Below are 23,710 nucleotides of genomic sequence, written 5' to 3' on the forward strand. Positions count from 1 at the left end.
ACAAGCAGACATATGTAAAGGCAAAGAACCTGGGCAGGGATGTCAGTCGAGGCGGAAGTACAGAGGCAAAGATGTTGTTGAATAACAGGCGAGGTTTGAGTGCCATCAACTTGAAATTAGCGGAGGTTGAGGCCTGGTGGGTAACGGGAAGAGAGGATATATTGAAGGGCAAGATCCCATCTCCGGAGTTCTGATAGGTTGGTGTTAGTGGGAAGTATCCAGATACCCCGGATAGAGTAACACTGTGCCAAGATGTGCTGGCCGTGCACCAAGGCATGTGTAGCCACAGGGTGATCCTCATTACTAACAAACACTGTCTGCCTGTGTCCATTCATGTGAATAGATAGTTTGTTGCTGGTCATTCCCACATAGAAAGCTTCACAGTGTAGGCAGGTCAGTTGGTAAATCACGTGCGTGCTTTCACATGTTGCTCTGCGTTTGATCGTGTACAACTTCCGGGTTACAGGACTGGAGTAGGTGGTGGTGGGAGGGTGCATGGGACAGGTTTTACACCGGGGGCAGTTACAAGGGTAGGAGCCAGAGGGTAGGGAAGGTGGTTTGGGGATTTCATAGGGATGAACTAAGAGGTTACGAAGGTTAAGTGGACGGCAGAAAGACACTCTTGGTGGAGTGGGGAGGATTTCATTAAGGATGGATCTCATTTCAGGCCAGGATTTGAAGAAGTTGTATCCCTGCTGGAGAGCCACATTCAGAGTCTGATCCAGTCCCGGAAAGTATCCTGTCACAAGTGGGGCACTTTTGGGGTTCTTCTGTGGGAGGTTCTGGGTTTGAGGAGATGAGGAAGTGGCTCTGGTTATTTGCTTCTGTACAAGGTTGGGAGGGTAGTTGTGGGATGTGAAAGCTGTTTGCAGGTTGTTGGTGTAATGGTCCAGGGATTGCGGACTGGAGCAGATTCGTTTGCCATGAAGACCTACACTGTAGGGAAGGGACCGTTTGATATGGAATTGATGGCAGCTGTAATAATGGAGGTACTGTTGCTTGTTGGTGGGTTTGATGTGGACAGATGTGTGAAGTTGGCCATTGGACAGATGGAGGTCAACGTCAAGGAAAGTGTCATGGAATTTGGAGTAGAACCAGGTGAATCTGATGGAACCAAAGGAGTTGAGGTTGGAGAGGAAATTCTGGAGTTCTTCTTCACTGCGAGTCCAGATCATGAGAATGTCATCAATAAATCTGTACCAAACTTTGGGTTGGCAGGCCTGGGTAACCAAGAAGGCCTCCTCTAAGCGACCCATAAATAGGTTGGCATATGAGGGGGCCATCCTGGTACCCATGGCTGTTCCCTTCAATTGTTGGTATGTCTGGCCTTCAAAAGTGAAGAAGTTGTGGGTCAGGATGAAGCTGGCTAAGGTAATGAGGAAAGAGGTTTTAGGTAGGGTGGCAGGTGATCGACGTGAAAGGAAGTGCTCCATCGCAGTGAGGCCCTGGACGTGCGGGATATTTGTGTATAAGGAAGTGGCATCAATGGTTACAAGGATGGTTTCTGGGGGTAACGGATTGGGTAAGGATTCCAGGCATTCGAGAAAGTGGTTGGTGTCTTTGATGAAGGATGGGAGACTGCACGTAATGGGTTGATGGTGTTGCTCTACGTAGGCAGAAATACGTTCTGTGGGGGCTTGGTAACCAGCTACAATGGGGCGGCTGGGATGATTGGGTTTGTGAATTTTAGGAAGAAGGTAGAAGGTGGGGGTGCGGGGTGTCGGTGGGGTCAGGAGGTTGATGGAGTCAGGTGAAAGGTTTTGTAGGGGGCCTAAGGTTCTGAGGATTCCTTGAAGCTCTGCCTGGACATCAGTAATGGGATTACCTTGGCAAACTTTGTATGTGGTGTTGTCTGAAAGCTGAAGCAGTCCCTCAGCCACATACTCCCGATGATCAAGTACCACGGTCGTGGAACCCTTGTTCGCCGGAAGAATGACGATGGACTGGTCAGCCTTCAGATCACGGATAGCCTGGGCCTCAGCAGTGGTGATGTTGGGAGTAGGATTAAGGTTTTTTAAGAAGGATTGAGAGGCAAGGCTGGAAGTCAGAAATTCCTGGAAGGTTTGGAGAGGGTGATTTTGAGGAAGAGGAGGTGGGTCCTGCTGTGATGGAGAATGGAACTGTTCCAGGCAGGGTTCAATTTGGATAGACACATACGTTGCATTAGAAATAAAATTTTAGAATTAGAACATTTATGTAACACTGAGCATGTAGATGTTATATGTGTATCTGAGCACTGGTTAACACAAGAACAAGTAAATATGTTCATTCCCCAAGGGTATGTTGTGGGAGACATGATATGTAGAAAACAGAGAAAGAATGGTGGTGTGGGAATTTTTGTCAAAGAAGGAAAAATGTTTTCCAGAATTGATGTATCTACATACTCCTCAGAGCTAGATGGGGAGTTTAGTTGTGTAAAACTAATGAATGAAAATATAGAGGTAGTTAGTCTATATAGGTCACCAGATGGTGATGTAAATTTGTTTATTGAAAAATGTGAATTAATAATTAAAAAAATATTGAAGAGTAAAACGAGAATTGCTATATGTGGTGATTTCAACATAGAAATGGTAAACACACAGAGACCAGTTGCTAGGACATTTCTGAATATGCCAAGATCATTAGACCTCAATTGTACAAATAACTGTGCCACACGTAAGAATGCCTGTACAGACAATATTATTGTGAATTTCCATAGGGAGAATTTTACAGTTAGACTTGCAGGAAGTGGACTTGCAGATCATGAGCCAATACTCCTTACACTCTGTAAGAGGCAGCCAGTTAAAACTGAAGAATCTAAAGTAGTAGTGGTACGAAGACAGAAGGAAGAGTACATAAATATGTTTGTTGATAGATTAGGAAGTGCAGATTGGGACTTTATATATAAGTGTCAATCTGGAAAAAGGGAAGCTGAAATTAGCTTTGGTAACTTCTTTAAAAAGTACACAGATTTATGGTATTCTTGCTCACCAGTAAAAAAAATTAGATATCCAAATGAAATGAAAAAGAAAAGTCTGAACTGGTTCACACAAGAGCTAGTAGAAATTAGAGGAAACTTGCATATGCTGTACCAGATGCATAAACAAGCCTCTGACCAAGGGGCAGAACAGAGTGTGAACATTCATAGGTCATATCTGAAATGCAAAAAATACTATAAAGCTAAACTTCTTCTGGCAAAAAAGCAGGCAGTGGAGAACTATATAGAAAGAGCTCCCAATAAATGCAAGGCAGCCTGGCAAATAATAAAACAAGAGAATACACCAAAAACGCACAGAAACAGCTCTGCTTGATCCTGAAGAATTAAATGAGTACTTTTTAAACTCAATTAAAGAAATAAGTAACAGTATCAAAGCAACAAATTCATCTGCAATGAACCTTGTTGGAACGCCACTGCCTGTTAACCTGGTATTTCAATGGAGGGCTGTCACACCTGCTGATGTTATAAAAGCTGTATCCAAATTTTCAGGTTCTAAAAGTATGGACTGTTATTGGTTATCAAATAACATAATTAAAAAGACAATACACTCAATCGCCGCCAAACCATTAGCTTATATTTTTAATAAATGTGTAGAATTTGGAGTTTTTCCGGATGCACTCAAGGTATCAAAAGTTGCCCAGTTTTTAAAAAAAGGGACAAACATCTCCCCCAAAGCTACAGACCAGTCTCCATTGTTCCATTATTCTCAAAGATATTTGAGGCACTGATACACACACAAATAAGCAACTTCTTTGAAAAACACAATATCCTATGTAACAATCAGTTTGGCTTTCAAAAGGGGAAGAACACAACATGGGCCATCTTGGAAATCATTGACAAAACCTTAACAGCTTTTGAAAATAATAACATGGTATCACTGATATTATGTGATCCAAGCAAAGCTTTTGATTGCATTCCTGTTGACATACTACTGGGGAAACTAGAGTTTTATGGGGTGAGAGGGAGCACTTTATCTGTGATAAATTCTTATTTAAGTAACTAAAAACAATTCGTTTCAGTCAGAAATTTAAATTCTTCCATCATGGAAATCAGCACAGGTGTACCACAAGGACCTATCCTTGGACCTTTCTTCTTCATTGTCGCTATTAATGATTTACCTAAAAATATAGCTCACCCTGTTGTGTGTTATGCTGACGATACAACACTACTTACCACACAACAGAACATTTCAGATCTGAATAGCCTAACAAAAGAAACACTAGATAAGGCCCTGGACTGGTTTGCAGCCAATAAGCTCCTATGAAACCCTGACAAAACACAACAACTTCTAATGGGAACATCAAATGAAGTAGGCAATAAGTCGGTAAAACTCTTAGGTATTCACATTGACTCAAAACTATATTGGGAGGAACATGTCAATCATGTATGTGAAAAAATATCTCGAGTGGCATACCTTCTCTTGAAACTAAGGGAGGTAGTGAGCTTGGAGTACCTCAGGGTGACATACTTTGGGCTATTCCAGTCACATATTTCATATGGTCTGATTATATGGGGGCACCCCCCTCACATCAAAAACGTATTGAAATTACAAAAAAAAGTCATACATATAATATGTAAAAGAGGTCAGAGGGAGCACTGTCGTCCTCTTTTTTCCAAACTCAGAATACTTACAATTATAAATCTATACATCTATGTGTCTGTACTCTATGTTAAAAATAATATTTCAGAATTTACTGCCAGAAGGGAAATACATAAACACAACACCATGGCTAATGGTAATTTAGACATAACGTGCCACAGATTAGTGAGAACAGGAAATTCCCACAAAGTTAACCCACTCAAAATGTTCAGTTAACTGCCAGTTCATGTTCAGTCTATGGATACAAATTCTTTTAAAATTAAGTGGTACAGCTGGCTGTCAGATCATCCATTCTATGACATTAAAGAATTCTTTCAGATGCCTGAGGAGAATATAAGCATTTAAAAGTTGTCTGTAGTTAAACATATTATTTTGTGCTGTGGTTAATCATGTGTAATTAAAAAGTTTATACTATAAACAATAAAATACCATATTATATTAGATTATAAGATAGCTTGTTGCCTTAACTTTTAAAAGCTATCCTTTGTAATTTGGTACACTGCCATGCTTCAAATGTATTCTATAATGTATTGACAGAAGTTTATTTTATTATTCTGTATGTACTATGTACATCTTGTATGACAAAGCCAATATCATTGTAAAATGATCTACGGTGAATAAAATTCTTGAAATTCTTGAAAATTCTTGAAATTCATGCATTGCTCTCTTGATAGACAAATGTGTTTCATTCAGCATCTATAGCCCTATACTTTGTTTTACACCTATTATGTGGTAATGTGTTTCATTACACATTTCTTGACAGTGACGGTATATGATGGAGGTTCCCCCCCATTACGAACCGTTCTGTGGGGTACATATCTATACAGTCCATGGTTAACTATTCTTTTAAACTTGAGCCAGAGTTCTTCTACACACTCCTGCCCTGTAGTTTCAAGTCCCTCATTGAGTCATGATACTACTGATGTTTTATCTAATTTACTGAACATATACACGTTTCTGCTTGTTATAGTTGTCCTTTGTACTTTGGTAATCATTGTTGCCACAGCCACATTATGTTCACTGATACCAGTTTCAGTGTGGACATCCACAAAGAGGACAGGTCTGTTTGTTGCTATTACATCCAACTTATTTCCATCATGAGAAGGCATTCAGTACTGTTTCACAGGATGTCTTATCACACCAACCAGTAACAAAACTGTAATTTTCCCAATTAACTGTTGGATGACTAAAATCTCCACCAATGGTGACTCTATGATTGGGGATTTTACATAAAAGTGAACTAAGGTTTCCTCTTAAGTTTTTGATTACAGCAAGAAACGAGTCTGGTGGGTGGTAGAAGGATCCAATTATCGTTTTATGCCCATCCCTGATACTCAGTCTTGCCCAAGCATTCTCACACACTGCATCAATTTCTGTCTTGGTGGATTTGGGTTTTTTGTTCACTGTGAGAAGTACACCTACACTATTTTCCATTTGCCTATCCTTTTTATATAATTTGAATTCTCCAAAAAAATTCCACTTCTATCAATTTCAGGTTTCAACCAGCTTTCTGTACACAGTGTTATGTAAGCTCCACTGCTTTTCATGAGTGCTTCAAACTCGAAAGCTGTTGCACGCTTAAGCAAGTAATATTAGAAGTAAAGCTAGAAACAGCATAAAAGTGAGTTAGGCAACTTCTGACAAAGCAAGCTGGTATCTCTTTACTTCTTTTCCTGTTTTGTCATCTGTCTCCTTAAATTCATTTTATTTTCAGTTTTCCCTAATTATTATTAATATGCATGAGTATAATCTGCATTTACATAAAAAGAGGAAGGTTGGCCCCCAGTCTTAAGGAATATAACACCAGGTCTAATTTTGTGCTTAGTTTTGTGTAAGTAATTAATTTCCTAATTTCTCTTGACCATTCCTAGTTAGTATCTTTTGCTAGAGATCATTATAGGATGAAATAAGTACTTGTTTTGTGACTTAGAGTGTTCAGTTATAAACAAATGTAAATTCTGTACTAATTATAAACATTTGGAAGAAGAAGTACTAGGAATCTTAAAGTATTTATTTGGCTCTATTCAAAAACATATTAGCAAAGCCTCAATTAATTCCAAAATAATTGCCAGGTTTGTCAAATGTATTGTTTGTATAACTGTATAACCATATCTGTTAATTTCATTATTTAAAGAAATAATTCAGCCTAAACTTTGTGGTTGAAGGAACTGTTATAAAGAAGGAATTTTTTGATGTATTCAGTTAGTTGAATGGTTTATATTTTAATTGTAATTTCTGCAACTTAAACATCAAGCAATGTATATTTTCAGTGCCTGTTATTATGAGGATATATAAAGGACCAATATTTTGTCCCAAGACAGTCATTCTACAGCCAATTTTCAGATGTGAAACATGTAATGGTTAGATTAACAACAATGCATCAATTTAGCAATGGAATAAGTGTAACACAAGTAGGCCATGTGTTAGAACAAATAATGACAAGGTGTGTTTAATCTATTTGAATAAATACTGTCACATGGCATATTATTCTGCAAGAACTGTGAACTGTCTGGTTAAATTTTTACTGCTCATATCTGTTCAACTACAAACTATTGTAGCAGTATGCTGATGTTACTGGCAACCTATTACTGGGTTAGCAACATTTACCAACAGTGAACTGGCCATATAACTGTGTAATATTGAGAGGGGAGGGGGGGATGAGGTGAACAGAAATAAAGAACTGTAAAATGCTACTGTGCAACTGTTGGCTACATCATTTACAGAAGTCAGTGTTGAACTTCTGCTCCCTTTTTTCAGCCAGTACAAGAATGCAGTACTTCAACACTGAGGACTATCAGTGAAGAAATAAAGCAGATGAACATCACATATGGTGCCCTTTTGAGTGAGGAATATTGTATTTGGAGAATATAAAAAAGGACTCATGAACTTTTAACAGTGAACAATGCAGTTTGAATGGAGTGACTGAAATTAAAGTGTGTGTGGCACCAGTATTATTGAGAACAGTGAACAGACTAATTGACAGTGAAAAGTAATTACAGTATTCCAAAATTTTGACTGCACATGAACAAGTAATGTGATAGGAAGAATCAACAACACAGCAAAACAACAGAAGGTCGTTGGCCAGGTTACAGAGGCAGCCATTATAAATGTTGACCGCAGCAGCCAATCTGGAATCGAGCTCATTGGAGCAGCCATTATGGAGGACAGCCACAGCAGCCAACCAGGAACGAAGCTCATTGGGGCAGCCATTATGAAGAGAAGTCGCAGTAACCAATCAGCTTGTATCTGGACTCAACCCACCTGATGTAAACAAGTGGGTTTTGGATGAGTGAGAGTAACTGCACCAGGAGCAGGAGATGAGTGAATAAAAATAAGGTAATTCATAGCAAAAGCCGTTTTCTATTAAGTGATACATAATGAGTGGCCTTAACAAAAAAGAAAGTGTGACGGAGAATGAACAACAGGGTAGCAATGTAATCGATAACAGAGCTGTTGAGGTTAAGTTTGTAAATGAACTGAAAGGGTTAATGGGGACTGTTTCAGCAGATGATAGTGGTTATAAATTAGACATGAATGGAAGTTTGAATGATGGGGATGAAAGTCATATTGTAGATGAGATGACAAAAGTGTCATCTACATTGTGTGGTTATGTGAACAAAATGGATGAAAACAGTACTGAAGTGGGTGAAGCCATTAAGGCTAATGGGTATGAATCTAGTAGCAAAAGTGAGCAAAGCCAAAAGTTTATGCCAGACAGAAAATTGGAAGCAGCATTAAGGCAAATTATGAACAGTTTGAGTTGTATGAGTATGAAAGAAGACATTAGAAGGATGGAAAATAATATGAAAAAAGACATTAGTAGTATGAAAAAAGACATTAGTAGAGTGGAAAAGAAACCTGATAGCGTTAAAACTGATTGGCTAGCTTAAAGGAGGTATTGAAGAAAGAAATTAAAAAGGAAATTATTGTAATCACCTCCAATCTTTCAGAATTAAATAAGAAGGTTGAGGTGATAGTGAAGGATTGAGATGAAAAGATAAAGAAAATAGTACAGAATACTAATGAGAAATTACCATTAACGAGTAGTAAATAAGTAGAAGAGAGAAAGAAACTGTGTGATGACTATAGTTGGGGGACAGAGGCTTTTGAGGAATAGTGTAAAGATGAAATCAAAGCAGCCAGGAAATTTTGTATTGAAATACGGTTAAACCCGAAAATAAAATCAATCACCTTAAAAATGATTTAGAAATGGAGGTTGAAACCAAGTGTGCAGAAGTGGTAGAGGAATAACTGGTAAAAGTAAATAAAAATGTAGGTTCAAAATTGGCTGAAATGGAGAAAAAGGAGCTAGAGGAAGAAAATCTAAAGCATAGAGAGTGCCATGTCCCAAACAGTCCTTCTGTTGTTAGTTGTAAGAAATGTAATAAATTTGAACCATATGGGGAAGTGCATCCCCTGCATTACATTAGGAAATTTAATGATTTGCCTGAAACATGGCATGACAAAGAGAAAATGTCATTGCAAGAGAATTTCTAAAAGGGGATGCTTATGGATCGGTAGCTTTGGTAGCTAACAGTTGTACTTCATGGCATAGATTTAAGGAAGCATTTTTAGATGAATATTGGTCCAAAGAGAAGCAGCAGAGAATTTTTAGTGAATTTTGGAGAGGAGAGAGATTTGCCTCTAGGAAGGGTACTGTGAAAGGTTTCTGTCCACATTGAATAAACAAACTGAAATATATAGGCAAAGAGCTAGGTAGTGAATCAATAATTATTGATTTAGAAACTAACTTGCCTCAGAAAGTTAGAGAAATGCTTGTACCTGCCCCTAGGGATAATATCAGTGATTTTTTGAATAATGTTGATAAAGTGGAGAGGCTGAAGCCCTGAGTGGAAGACCATAGGAGAAATTTTGATGATAATAATCAATCATGGATAGAGTTTCAGAGAAATAGAATGAACACAACTAATTCTACTAGAAAATTAACAAATGACTGGGTGGAGGGAAGCCAAAATGGGAACGGAAATGGTAGGAGAAATTCCAGGAACAGAAATGGAGAAGAAGATGGCCATTCTGGATCTAACCATTTAAACTAGATAATACTCCTGTTATGTCTCACATTAGAGTCGGTAGTGATGAAGAGCCTATAATGGGACACCCTTTCCTGACAATCATATATATATATATATATATAAACACAGATGATGTGACATACCAAACGAAAGCACTGGCACGTCGATAGACACACAAACAAACACAAACATACACACAAAATTCAAGCTTTCGCAACAAACTGTTGCCTCATCAGGAAAGAGGGAAGGAGAGGGAAAGACGAAAGGATTTGGGTTTTAAGGGAGAGGGTAAGGAGGCATTCCAATCCCAGGAGCGGAAAGACTTACCTTATGGGGAAAAAAGGATGGGTATACACTCGCACACACACACATATCCATCAACACATATACAGACACAAGCAGACATATACAGAGGCAAAGAGTTTGGGAAGAGATGTCAGTCGAGGCGGAAATGCAGAGGCAAAGATGTTGTTGAATGACAGATGAGGTATGAGTGGCGGCAACATGAAATTAGCAGAGATTGAGGCCTGGTGGATAACGGGAAGAGAGGATATATTGAAGAGCAAGTTCCCATCTCCGCAATTCGGATAGGTTGTTGTTAGTGGGCAATATCCGGATAACCCGGACGGTGTAACACTGTGGCAAGATGTGCTGGCCGTGCACCAAGGCATGTTTAGCCACAGGGTGATCCTCATTACCAACAAACACAGTCTGCCTGTGTCCATTCATGCGAATGGACAGTTTGCTGCTGGTCATTCCCACATGGAATGCGTCACAGTGTAGGCAGGTCAGTTGGTAAATCATGTGGGTGCTTTCACACGTGGCTCTGCCTTTGATCGTGTACACCTTCCGGGTTACAGGACTGGAGTAGGTGGTGGTGGGAGGGTGCATGGTACAGGTTTTATACTAGGGCCGTTACAAGGGTAGGAGCCAGAGGGTAGCGAAGGTGGTTTGGGGATTTCATAGGGATGAACTAAGAGGTTACGAAGGTTAGGTGGACGGCGGAAAGACACTCTCGGTGGAGTGGGGAGGATTCCTTGAAGGATGGATCTCATTTCAGGGCAGGATTTGAGGAAGTCGTATCCCTGCTGGAGAGCCACATTCAGAGTCTGATCCAGTCCCGGAAAGTATCGTGTCACAAGTGGGGCACTTTTGGGGTTCTTCTGTGGGAGGTTCTGGGTTTGAGAGGATGAGGAAGTGGCTCTGGTTATTTGCTTCTGTACCAGGTCGGGAGGGTAGTTGCGGGATGCAAAAGCTGTTGTCAGGTTGTTGGTGTAATGCTTCAGGGATTCTGGACTGGAGCAGATTTGTTTGCCACGAAGACCTAGGCTGTAGGGAAGGGACCATTTGATGTGGAATGGGTGGCAGCTGTCGTAATGGAGGTACTGTTGCTTGTTGGTGGGTTTGATGTGGACGGACGTGTGAAGCTGGCCATCATGAAGATGACATCAATAAATCTGTACCAAACTTTGGGTTGGCAGGCTTGGGTAACCAAGAAGGCTTCCTCTAAGCGACCCATGAATAGGTTGGTGTACAAAGGGGCCATCCTGGTACCCATGGCTGTTCCCTTTAATTGTTGGTATGTCTGGCATTCAAAAGTGAAGAAGTTGTGGGTCAGGATGAAGCTGGCTAAGGTAATGAGGAAAGAGGTTTTAGGTAGGGTGGCAGGTGATCGGCATGAAAGGAAGTGTTTCATCGCAGCGAGGCCCTGGACGTGCGTTATATTTGTGTATAAGGAAGTGGCATCAATGGTTACAAGGATGGTTTCTGGGGGTAACGGATTGGGTAAGGATTCCAGGCATTCGAGAAAGTGGTTGGTGTCTTTGATGAAGGATGGGAGACTGCATGTAATGGGTTGAAGGTGTTGATCTACGTAGGCAGAGATGCGTTCTGTGGGAGCTTGGTAACCAGCTACAATGGGGCGGCCGGGATGATTGGGTTTGTGAATTTTAGGAAGAAGGTAGAAGGTAGGGGTGCGGGTTGCGGGGTGTCGGTTGGGTCAGGAGGTTGATGGAGTCAGGTGAAAGGTTTTGTAGGGTACCTAAGATTCTGAGGATTCCTTGAAGCTATGCCTGGACATCAGGAATGGGATTACCTTGGCAAACTTTGTATGTGGTGTTGTCTGAAAGCTGACACAGTCCCTCAGCCACATACTCCCGACGATCAAGTACCACGGTCGTGGAACCCTTGTCTGCCGGAAGAATGACGATGGATCGGTCAGCCTTCAGATCACGGATAGCTTGGGCTTCAACAGTGGTGATGTTGGGTGTAGGATTAAGGTTTTTTAAGAAGGATTGAGAAGCAAGGCTGGAAGTGAGAAATTCCTGGAAGGTTTGGAGAGGGTGATTTTGAGGAAGAGGAGGTGGGTCCCGCTGTGACGGAGGATGGATCTGTTCCAGGCAGGGTTCAATTTGGATAGTGTCTTGGGGAGTTGGATCATTAGGAGTCGGATTAGGATCATTTTTCTTCGTGGCAAAGTGATATTTCTAGCAGAGAGTACGAGTGTAGGACAGTAAATCTTTGACGAGGGCTGTTTGGTTGAATCTGGGAGTGGGGCTGAAGGTGAGGCCTTTGGATACGACAGAGGTTTCGGATTGGGAGCGAGGTTTGGAGGAAAGGTTAACTACTGAATTAGGGTGTTGTGGTACCAGATTGTGTTGATTGGAATTTTGAGGTTTTGGAGGGAGTGGAGCTGGAAGTAGGAGACTGAGTAGATGGGAGAGACTGGGTTTGTGTGCAATGAGAGGAGGTTGAGGTTTGCTGGAAAGGTTGTGGAGGGTGAGTGAGTTGCCTTTCCGGAGGTGGGAAACCAGGAGATTGGATAGTTTTTTGAGGTGGAGGGTGGCATGCTGTTGTAATTTGCGGTTGGCCTGTAGGAGGATGCTTTGAACAGCTGGAGTGGATGCGGGAGAGGAAAGATTGAGGACTTTTATTAAGGATAGGAGTTGACGGATGTGTTCATTGGCTGAGTTGCTGTGTAGGTGATGGATTAGGTGGGTGAGGGCAATGGATTGTTCAGTTTGGAACTGGTATAGGGACTGATGGAAAGAAGGGTTGCAGCCAGAGATGGGAACTTTAAGTGTGAGGCCTTTGGGGGTATTGCCAAATGTCAGACAAGTCTGATAAAATTAAATATGGGAGTTTAATCTGGCTGGGGCAAAGGCATGATTGCAGAGGGAGTGTAAATAAAACTTAATGGGGTCATTGTGGTGGTGCTGTGAGGGTGACATGGTATTTCATTTGGTAAGTCACATCATCTATGTTTTTATATATATATATATATTTATTTATATAAGTAACTGATACCAGGATTAATCCTGAATCTAGTATAGGTTAGGTGAACATTCTTGGCTGTTTCACTGAAAGAATTTCATATGATTTTAATATAACATATTATATTTTTGGCAAAAATGTATAAGATGAAATTAATTTGTAAATAGTCTTCACGAGTTCACTGCTGGATCACGTTGCGCAAATTCCACAATATTTCCTTGGAGCAACAGTCTCACATCTTCAGGTGCTTCAAGCTTGCTGGTGGCTAAGTTTAACTGATTGTATCTGCATGTCAACACCTGAATACTAATACTATAATTGAGAAGTTGGCATCTGACTGGTTTTGAAATGTTAGGATACCAAAATCACTTTTGTCTGACAGTGGTCTCCAATTTGTTTCTGAGAGGTTTGAACACTATATGGCAATACACAATATAAAACACATACGGATTTCTACCTATTTTCCTCAAGGTAACATTAATGAAAGGGTTATGAAGAAGATTAATAGACTGTGCAGGACTTACTGTAATAAGAAACATACAGCTTGGGCCGGTCATATTTGACATTTTGATGAAATTATCAACAATTTACAGAATGAATTGACATGGAATGCCCCATGTGAGTTTATAATAGCGGGAAACATTCCACATAGGATATATATATATATAAAGATGCTGTAACTTACCAAATGAGAAAACGTTGGTATGTTGACAGACACAATAAAAAATACATACACACACACACACATTTCAAGCTTTTGCAACCCAATGTTGCTTCGTCAAGAAAGATGGAAGGAGAGGGAAAGACAAAAGGATGTGGGTTTTAAGGGAGAGGGTAAGGAGTCATTCCAATCCTGGTAGCAGAAAGACTTACCTTAGGGGGAAAAAAGGACAGGTATACTCGCACACACACACATATACATCCGCACATATACAGACAAGGCAGACATATGTAAATGTCTGTGTCTGTTAATTAGTTTGGAATAATTTAAGGGCTGGATTTGCTAACATGTATTTGAATAAAGCTAAATAGATACTTTAAGATTACTAGTATTTCATCTTTCAAATGTTTATAGTTAGTACAAAATTTATATTTGTTTATACATCAATAATAGAATCTAAGTTATGTAACAATTACTTATTTCACACTACAAGAAAAGTACTAACTAGGAATAGTCAAAATAAACCAGAAAAGCAACTGCTTACATAAAACTAAGCACAAAATTAGATCTGGTGTAACATTCTTTAAAACTGTGTGTGGAGAATTCTCCTTTATGAAAATGCAGATTATACTCACGGATGTTAATTGTAATTAGTTAAATGTGAAAAAACAAATTTAAGTGGTCAGATGGCAAAACAAGAGGGGAAATAAAAATATCTCAGCTTGCTTCATCACATAATGTGTATGGAAATAATAAGCAAGGTGTATGTATGTCGCCCTTCAGGCTAGAAACTCAACCAATTTGATGAAATACAGTGAGATAATAGTTTTTCTAAGTGATAATTCTGTCTGATCAGTAATAAAAGTTAAGTGTACCTTAGCATAAGGATCTGTTCCTATGGAATGTTTTTCAGTAGAATCAGTTTTGCATTGGATAAGCAGAGCAGGTGTTTATTTATTAGATCATGATGCAATAATGAAATGATAAAGTAGTGAATAATGTTAGGGTCTTAATGATTAGGGAACCTATCTCTGCAATAGAACACACTTCACTAGCTAGCAAGGTAAGAAATGAAAGTAAAATAATGGAGCTGACAGACATGATTGACTAGTGAAAACGATAACTGTATACAAACAAATGTGGTGTAAATATACTGATGATCTATTTTTGAACTAGAAACATTGGGCAGTTCATGACACTGCAGCTGGGAAAGAGAGCTTAATAGAAACAGCAATATTTTAGTGAGGTACAAGTCATATAATGCTGCATTATTGAATCTATAGGTTACCTGAAAACTTCAATTTGTGTTCTGAGGAATTATGAGCTTCAAGTGGTAGTACTGGAATGAAGAAAAATTATGTTGCTGATTAAATAATAACTGTGGTGCTAGAGTGATGTGAATACTCAGACAGGTCAACTATTTGGTAACATTTTGTGATTTTGTGATGATTTAATTTTCTTATTGAATGAGAGTAGTACTCAGAGTTGAGTGGAGAAGTGGGGCGATGATTTGGTACAAATTCCATCCTCTTAATTTTGATTTGAGTAGTAATTAAGTCATGTAATGGTGAAACTATTCTTTTTTCACAACCTAATGATTAGTTAATCTATGCTACTGCACATCTTGAGTTTTTGCTAGAGGCAATATACACATTTTGGACATTAAGGTGATAGGAGTAAATAAATGGTGCAAATTTTGAACTAGGACTGTGATATGTATCCTAGAATGCAATCTTTGCTTATCCAATAAGGACAACACTAATGACGAAGATGCCTATTTTTATTAAAAATATAATTTGTCGATATTTTGTGCCATTGTACAATACACAACATATAAGTATTTCATATGGGGATTGTCATATGTCCAGTTCATGTAAGTAGAAATTTGAAAAATGTTTGTACTGTAGTTTTTGATAAGGATATTGCTTATGTAATATTCTTTTGTGTGTAGAATGTTAAACTAATTTCTGGGGTAACTTATTGACATTGAATTGACAAGTTCACTATTTGCAATATCTATCTGGTCAGTCCAGTGAGGAGGTAATGTGATGAAGTAAGCTGGGATATCTTTGCTACCTCTCTTGTTTTCCAATCTGCCTGAGGGTAATCTGCATTCCCATAAAAGAGGAATATTGTCCCTCATTCTTAAGGAATATAACACCAGGTATAATTTGTACTTAGTTTTGTGTATGTAGTTAATTTCCTAATTTATTTTGACCTTTGGCATTTGTAGAAACCATTAGAGTGTGAAATCACTAATTTTTCAAGACTTTGATTCTGTTGTTGAGTTATAAACAAACATAAATTCTGTATTAATTATAAACATTTGGAAGCTCCTGAGATTCTTAAAATGTTTATTTGGCTCTATTCAAATACATATTACCAAAGCCATCCCTCAGTTAATTCCAAAATAATTACCACATTTGGCAAAGTATTGTTTGTATAACTATATAACTATATCTGTTAATTTCATTATTTAAACAAATAACTTGCCTCGAAGGAACTGTTAAAAATAATAAATTTTTTGATGTATTCAGTTAATTGAATGAGTTATACTTAAATGTAATTACTGTAAATTAAACAATAAACAGTGTATAGTTTCAGTGGCTATTATTGTGAGGATATGTAAAGGACAGTTTTTTTGTCCCAAGACAGTCATTCCACAGCCAATTTTCAGATGTGAAAGATGTATTGGTTAGATTAACAAGAATGCAGCATATTAACAGTGGAATAAATGTAACACAAATAGGCCATGTGTTAGAACGAATAATGACAATGTCTGTTTAATTTATTTGAAAAACAGTGTCACATATATTGTATTATTCTGCAAGAACTGTGAACTGTGTGGTTAGATTTTTACTGCTCACAGATGATCAACAGCAAACTATTGTAGCAGTTTGCAAATGTTGCCTGGAACCTTTTAATGAGGCTTATCAACATTTACCAATCGTGAACTGGCCATATAATTGTGTAATATTGGGGGGAGAGGGGTTGCGAACAGTGAAAATAAAGAACTGTGAAATGAAATTGTGCAACTGTCAGCTACACCATTTACAGTAGTCAGTGTTGAACTTCCAGCCCCCATTTTTCAGCCAGTATAACAAAGCAGTACGTTGACACTGAAGACTATCAGTGAAGAAATAAAGCAGGCAAATGTCACAAACTAGGTTACTGCAAACACTTCATCCAGAAGATTTCTAGCCATATGGGAGAATGAGCACTTGAGATTGGAGAAGAATTTAGGATTTTTGAATAAACATCTAAGTAAATGCTGCTGTTTGTGAAAAATGCTTTGGGACTATGGGACCACTGAATCATTGTTGTGTGACTATTATTATTATATGGAGAGCTTGCTTAGATATGGTGTGATCTTGTGGGGAACTATAGGTATGTCTAAACAAATTTTCAAACTTCAAAAAAGGCATTTTACAATAATCAATGGAATTTTCTGTATAGAGCCTTTTTCAAGGGAAATATGTACAAAATTTAAAATAATGATGCTTCTTGGTTTATACATTTATGATGGTGTGTGCTTTCTGTAATGTCACCAGGAATTTACAATACTGAGTCATCAGGTTCATAACTGCAGAACAAGAAACAGAGACACCCACAAAAAAGCCCTTTACCGGAAACGTCTACATTATCAATGAAAAATTCTTTTTAGTGCATTGTGTACTACAATAATGAAAATTTAAGAATTTTATAAATTAAAAGTAGAGCTAAAACAAGTTTTAGCCATGTATTGCCCTTTTAACACTGAAGGACTATCAAAGATCAAAATGTAAAATTATTTACAAATGCTGATGTAAGATGATTGTATTTTATGTAAGGTTGTAAAAGCAACTTAAACAGAAGAAATTTTATTGTAACTAGCCCTGGCTATGAATCAGCTACATCCATAAAATTTATATTTTTAACAGATGAATATAGAAATTGAATCGAATTGAAATGAATTGAACACCTGCATCATTTTTCTTAGGTCTGGAAACTGACTTCTAAGGAGATGTATCCCTTTGTGTAAGTCAAATGTGCTATGCCGAGAAGGTGTCAGAGCACTTCATCATGAGTAACTGCAAGGCTGTATCTACAGTGATGCAGAAGAAAGGCCTCACAACGCACGAGTTTCCATACAGGCAAGATATGGGTGGACTAATGTTTCTGAAGTGTGGGATGCACCCTGAGTAGATGTATGGTCTTAGCATGGCATCTAGAAATCTTGGTAAACTAACAGACTGTGATGTAGTTAGAGTTAAGAGGATTGTACAATACCTGAGAAGTACAACAGCTGATGGGCTGGTTTGAAAAAAAAATAAAAAATAAAAAAGAGGGGAATTTGAAATTCTATAGTGATGCTGATCATGGTGATGATATTGTCTCAGGGCACTTATCAGGTATTCTTTGTCTACAGTCTAGGGCACTTATCTCCTGGATCAGTCGAAGCCAGACTTCTGTTGCCATATTCATAATTGAAGCTGAGGTTGTGGCCGTCATTGAAGCTGCTTGAGAAGTAATTGAGATCTAGAAGCTCTTTACAGAATTGGGCCAGTTGAAGACATGAGTGTAAAAACATGCTAACCCTTAAATGTAGAAACTTAGAGATAATTAATGCCATCTGTTGCTGGATATAGGAACTACCAAAATTGATACTGATCTCGCCCATAAATATCACATTAGGATGTAATACAATGCATAGAATTTCTTGCATTGTGCTAGATATGATTTTTGTAATGTCAAAAACAACCTAACCTTCCGCTACACTCTGGCTTCCCTCTAGTGGAAAGATGATGAATAGCAGAGCAGCAGGATATCCAGTACTATGCCAAGTGATAAACAGACAATTCGTAACTAACTGTAATTTGAAAAGATTTGGGGCCTTTTGTAGATTATATTGCAATAAATAGAAGTGTAAGCATGAAATTTAATTCTTGTATAACATGTAATATTATTCACTTTATGAACTTAGTTTAGAGTGTTTGAAAATTTTTGTTGGTACATTCAGTGCAGAACACAAATACTGATCATGGTGGCTGTAGAAATGGGAAACACTGATGAAAGTGTGAAGGATCAGTGGAAATTATAGAAAGATGAAGCATAATCTGCAAGGTTCAAATTGTACTGGTAGGTACATGGATGAAGTTGTTTCTTGATTTCCAAAATCTAAGTAACAAATTTCTTATATTTTTGGATATGTGAATGTGAATCCATCAACCAGAAGGATACTGATGATCCAGAGAAGAGTATGTGATGACATTCCTTGCTTTATTTCTTCATGTTTTGTCCTTGGTGTCGACGTACTGTGTTGCTACACTGGCTGAAAAATGGGTTGTTGAAGTACAACACTGACTACTGATGCTTTAAATGGTATAGCCAACAGGTGCACATTTTCATTTCACAGTACTTTACTTTCACGGTTCTCAACCCCCCTCCCCAGTAATACAAAGTTATACGGCCAGTGTACTATTGCATAACTTGCGATAAGTCACATTAATTGGTTGCAGGTGAACATCCACATACTGCTACAATAGTTTACTGTTGAACATCTGTGAGCAGTAAAAGCCTAAACACATAGTTCACATTTCTTCAAGAATGAAAAGGTACATATGAAAGAAGACATTATAACATTCTGCTCAGATTGTTACATTTAGCTTAATTTTCTAGTGCCTGAAGTTCATTTGGTGAAAGAATATAACGTTTTCCAACTTCACAAAATTTATTGACAACTGAACACCATACTCATCACGTTAACAAAAACACTGACTGACATACTTCACAGATCTCTTTGACTGACTGACAAAACAACAACTCAACAACTAACTTGCAGCCTCACTGCATCGCTTTACATAGAATTTTAACAATAAATTTCAAAATAACCCATTTTTAATTTTGTACAATTTTGATGTTACAATTAAAATTTACAAAATTTAAAGAAACTGATGTTACAGCCGAATAAGGTATAAAAAACAATATTAATTGACATAATTTTTATAGTAACATCAATAGTTTTAAATATGAATATCATTCTGAACTTTAATTACAATAATTACAATAATGTCTCTTATTTTAGTTACGCAATTAATTACAGTTTGGATTTGGTTACCAACATTCAATGACAGTAAAAACCTTGTGCTTTATCTGACTACATACATAAAATTTACAAATAAGGCTTCAAATTCTGAAAATTGGAAAGTTGTGTGATAGAAACAATTGGAGAGTTAATTAGAAATGTAATTACAAAGGATATTAATTCAGAGGAGGAAAACATCAAACTTTTTTTCTGCAACTTGCAATAGTCCATACTTATGTAGTAGACCTAAGCATTATTGCAGAATCAACTAAACTATAGAAAAAAATAACATTTTTACTAGGAAAATTTTTATAAAATTAAAATGTAAGATGTAATATTTTTATCCTTGTAATATACATAATAGTTGGAATTAAATAGGTCTGGTACCTCAGCCATCATGTTAAGCATATCTGGTAAAACGTTTATCTCCTTCAAATGTGTAACATTGGATTAAATGGCACCACAATTTGAGGAAATGATAAATTGTGTGTATAATATATAGCTTGTATTTCATTATCTTATGTGACAAAATAATGTACATATGTATGTATAATGATGACATACATACAAAGAAATGTATTTATGGATGAATAAATAAATAATCAAATAAAAATAAATAAATAAATATAGTTAGGCTTTTACTGCTCATAGACGTTCAACAGGAAACTATTGCAGCAGTATGTGGATACTGGGTACTTTTCCAGCTCAATATTATGTAAAAATCAACACCTACTTCTTTCATGCACTGTTTATAATATATATATTTTGCAGTTTTTTTTGTTGATATCAGATGGAAAGAAAATGTTCCCTTAGACTTGGTAGGGCCCCTTCTGAAGTCAACCAGTATACAGCACCACTGATTCATATACTGGTAACAACTCACAATCAAGTGCGGGCTATTTTTGTTCTGAGTGTGATAGCTTCTGGAGGAAGGGGAGGGGGGGGAGGAATGTTGTAGAAGTTTATAGAAGTTCTTTGCCATCTACAAAGTACTGCAGCACCACACTAAAAGCGTATCACTCATATCAGCTGTGACAGAGATGGGATGTGCTGATGTGGCTGACTGTTGCAAGAAAAACTTGATGCAATCAAAGGCATTTTGCATTGCTTGTGTCCACTTCAGCAGTTGTATCCACTGTTTGTTTTTTCCTGGGAAGGCTGCAGTAAGTGGTACTAGCAGTGTTGCTGCCTGTGGTAAATGATTCTTGCAATAGATTAGTGGCACAAGAAAACTCCTAAGTTCCTCATAACTGAAAGGTCTAGGTAGTGCTTGCAAAAGAGTCCAAATGGGGTGATGACAGTCACTTTTGACACATCTTCACTCAGCATAGGAATACACAAATATGCTTTCTTGCAGTCTATTATGCTGAATATGGTGATATCTGCTATTGTGTGGTAAAAGTCTTTTATATTCTGGATTGCATAACTATTGGGTATTGTCATTGCATTCAGAACCTTATATTACCTAGAAATATGGGGGAGGGCCATGAAGTTTCTGATGGCCCCACTGTTTCCTTACACAGCAGCTCATCTGTCACAGTTTTAGCCTCACATAATCTGTCTTGTACCTATTTCACAAAAGTGTCACATGGTAGGGTCACTTGTACACTTTGAGTATTACATTGACTTACATGAATGTTCTGTGAGGACTGTGGCTGTTTCTCTCTACATAGTGTGCTAGAATGAGGCTGTTGTAGTGGGTGCAGTGATGTATGATATAACTGTTGGTGATGAAGTGTGTAGTGCTGTTGATATTCATGTTGTACTTTCACAAGATGTGCTTGTGAGTCATCTAATCCTTCTTATGCTGTATGTATTGAAGTTGTAAGTGCTGCATTCTCTCCTAAAGTACTTTAATTCTTTCATGCTCGACTGCTTCATGTCTTGTGAACGCATCCAACAGTATGTGGTTCAGTTATAACTGTTTGAGGAGAGGTTTGTAGGTTTGGTGTGTGAAGTTCTCCCAAGAAATCAGCATATCCATGTACACTTTCATCTGAAGTGGTTTGCCTAAGTACATTTCTCACAAGGTCTGGCACAAGCTGATAATAGAGACAGAATTGCACTCCCATGATCGACTCACTCACATCTGCTATTATGAACTACCACAAGCCCTTTGTTACCAGTCCAAGATTTACAAATAATTTGACAGTTCTGAATTGTCTCACTGGTGTGTCATTATTTGCTCTCAGTTGTGTGTGCGAAGATCCCACTGTTGATTGTGGTGCTCTGTCTGGGATGACACCGACTGCCAATCCTGTAGCCATGAAGGATTGCTTCTCTAACATGTGATCAGAGATACTGAGACAGGCATCAAGTACAAGAATAGACAAACTGGTTTGGTATTTCTTCCCTTTGTTTAGGTATCTTGATTTCATTGGGTGGTCTAGTGCACCTGCTGTGGGCCACTGTCAGAGTTTGGGAGCTCGGAAGGAGTTGAAAGTTGCATGCTTTGCTGCTGAAGAATGTGTGAAACTAGCAGAGACAATGCCCTGTCCAAGCATCAGCTATCATGCTGTTATTGTTTTCAGTAGGAGGGGGATTGTACACATCTGTGGGTCAGCATCCTGTGTTCTGTTGTTGTTGGAAGTGTTCACATTGGCTCGGTGTCCAAGTCATTGCATGGCCTTGGCAGGCTTGGGGGTGGGTGCTGGTGTTTGAAATCAAAGGCATCATTGTGTCTTGCAATTGCTTCTGTTGTCTCTGTTGTAGCTATTGGTCTGGTGCTTTTGTGCAGCATTCTAATACTGTAGCTATAGCTGCCTGGTAACTGATGGTAATGTTCATATAATTTAGTAATATACAAATTACTAAAAACAATCCAATGACAAAATACTGTAACTTCCATCAGTGCCATGATAAGCAATAGATATTTCTGTATTTACCTGGGAGAAAATGTGAGCAAGGAGAGGAAATTAAGTAATGGTCTATCACAGGGCTCCATCTTGGCCCCCTATTATCCAACCTATATGTCTCCGATCTCCCCAGTACCAGATGAAAAAAATTCTGTTACATGGACAATATTGCTCTTCCCTGTAGAACCAAGGATCTTGAACAAGTGGAAACAATTCTTACAGAAGATTTAGACATTGATGAGTTCCTATTTTAGAAAGTGGCAACTTAAACACAGTACAAGTAAAACTGAAGTATGCACATTCCATCTGAACAAAGAATAAACTAACACAGAGCTCAGAGTGAAACTTAATGGAAACACACATACATACAGCTATTAATTATGGAAGTGTCTTGGTGCCACCCCTGACTGCGCCCTTTCATATACACACTTCAAAAAAAGTTTTCCATCACCTTGGTTCTGAGAGTTCCGGAACCTATACAAAAAATTGGAATAGGGAGCATCATAACCATCATTTTTTCAATTTTTATTGCTCATAAGAACCACACATGGCATGGCGTACCACCATACAGTGAGACCCTCAGAGGTGGTGGTCCAGATTGCTGTACACACCAGTACCTCTAATACTCAGTAACATGTCCTCTTGCATTGATACATGCCTGTATTCATCGTGGCATACTATCCACAAGTTGAAAACATGTTAGCAAGTTATTTAATTCCAAAATAATTGACAGATTTGTCAAAAGCATTGTTTACATAAATATATCTGTTAATTTCATTATTTAAACAAATAATTCAGCCTAACATTTGTGCTAGAAGGAACTGATAAAGAGGAGGAATTTTTTGATGTAGTCAGTTAATTGATTGAGTTATGTTTTAATGGTAATTTCTGTAAATTAAACATTGAACAATGTAAAGTTTCAGTGCATATTATTATGGGGATAAATAAAGGATGGATTTTTGGTCCTGAGGCAGTCAGTCCATGAACGTCTTTCATACGGAAATTATGTACTGTTTCAGGCAACAACAATGCCTCAATTTAACATTGCAATTAGTGTAACACAAATAGGCCATGGGTTAAAATGACGATAGTGTCTGTTCAAGTTATTTGAGAAATAGTGTCACACGTTCATTACTATTCTGCAGGAACTGTGTAGCTAGGTTGTTACTGCTCACAGATGTTCAACAGTAAACTAATGTAGCAGTATGCTGATGTTTGCCTGCAACTTATTAATGAGGCTTATCAAC

Source organism: Schistocerca serialis, chromosome 4 (genome assembly GCF_023864345.2).
Source record: "Schistocerca serialis cubense isolate TAMUIC-IGC-003099 chromosome 4, iqSchSeri2.2, whole genome shotgun sequence".
In the NCBI taxonomy this organism is placed as follows: Eukaryota; Metazoa; Arthropoda; class Insecta; order Orthoptera; family Acrididae; genus Schistocerca; species Schistocerca serialis.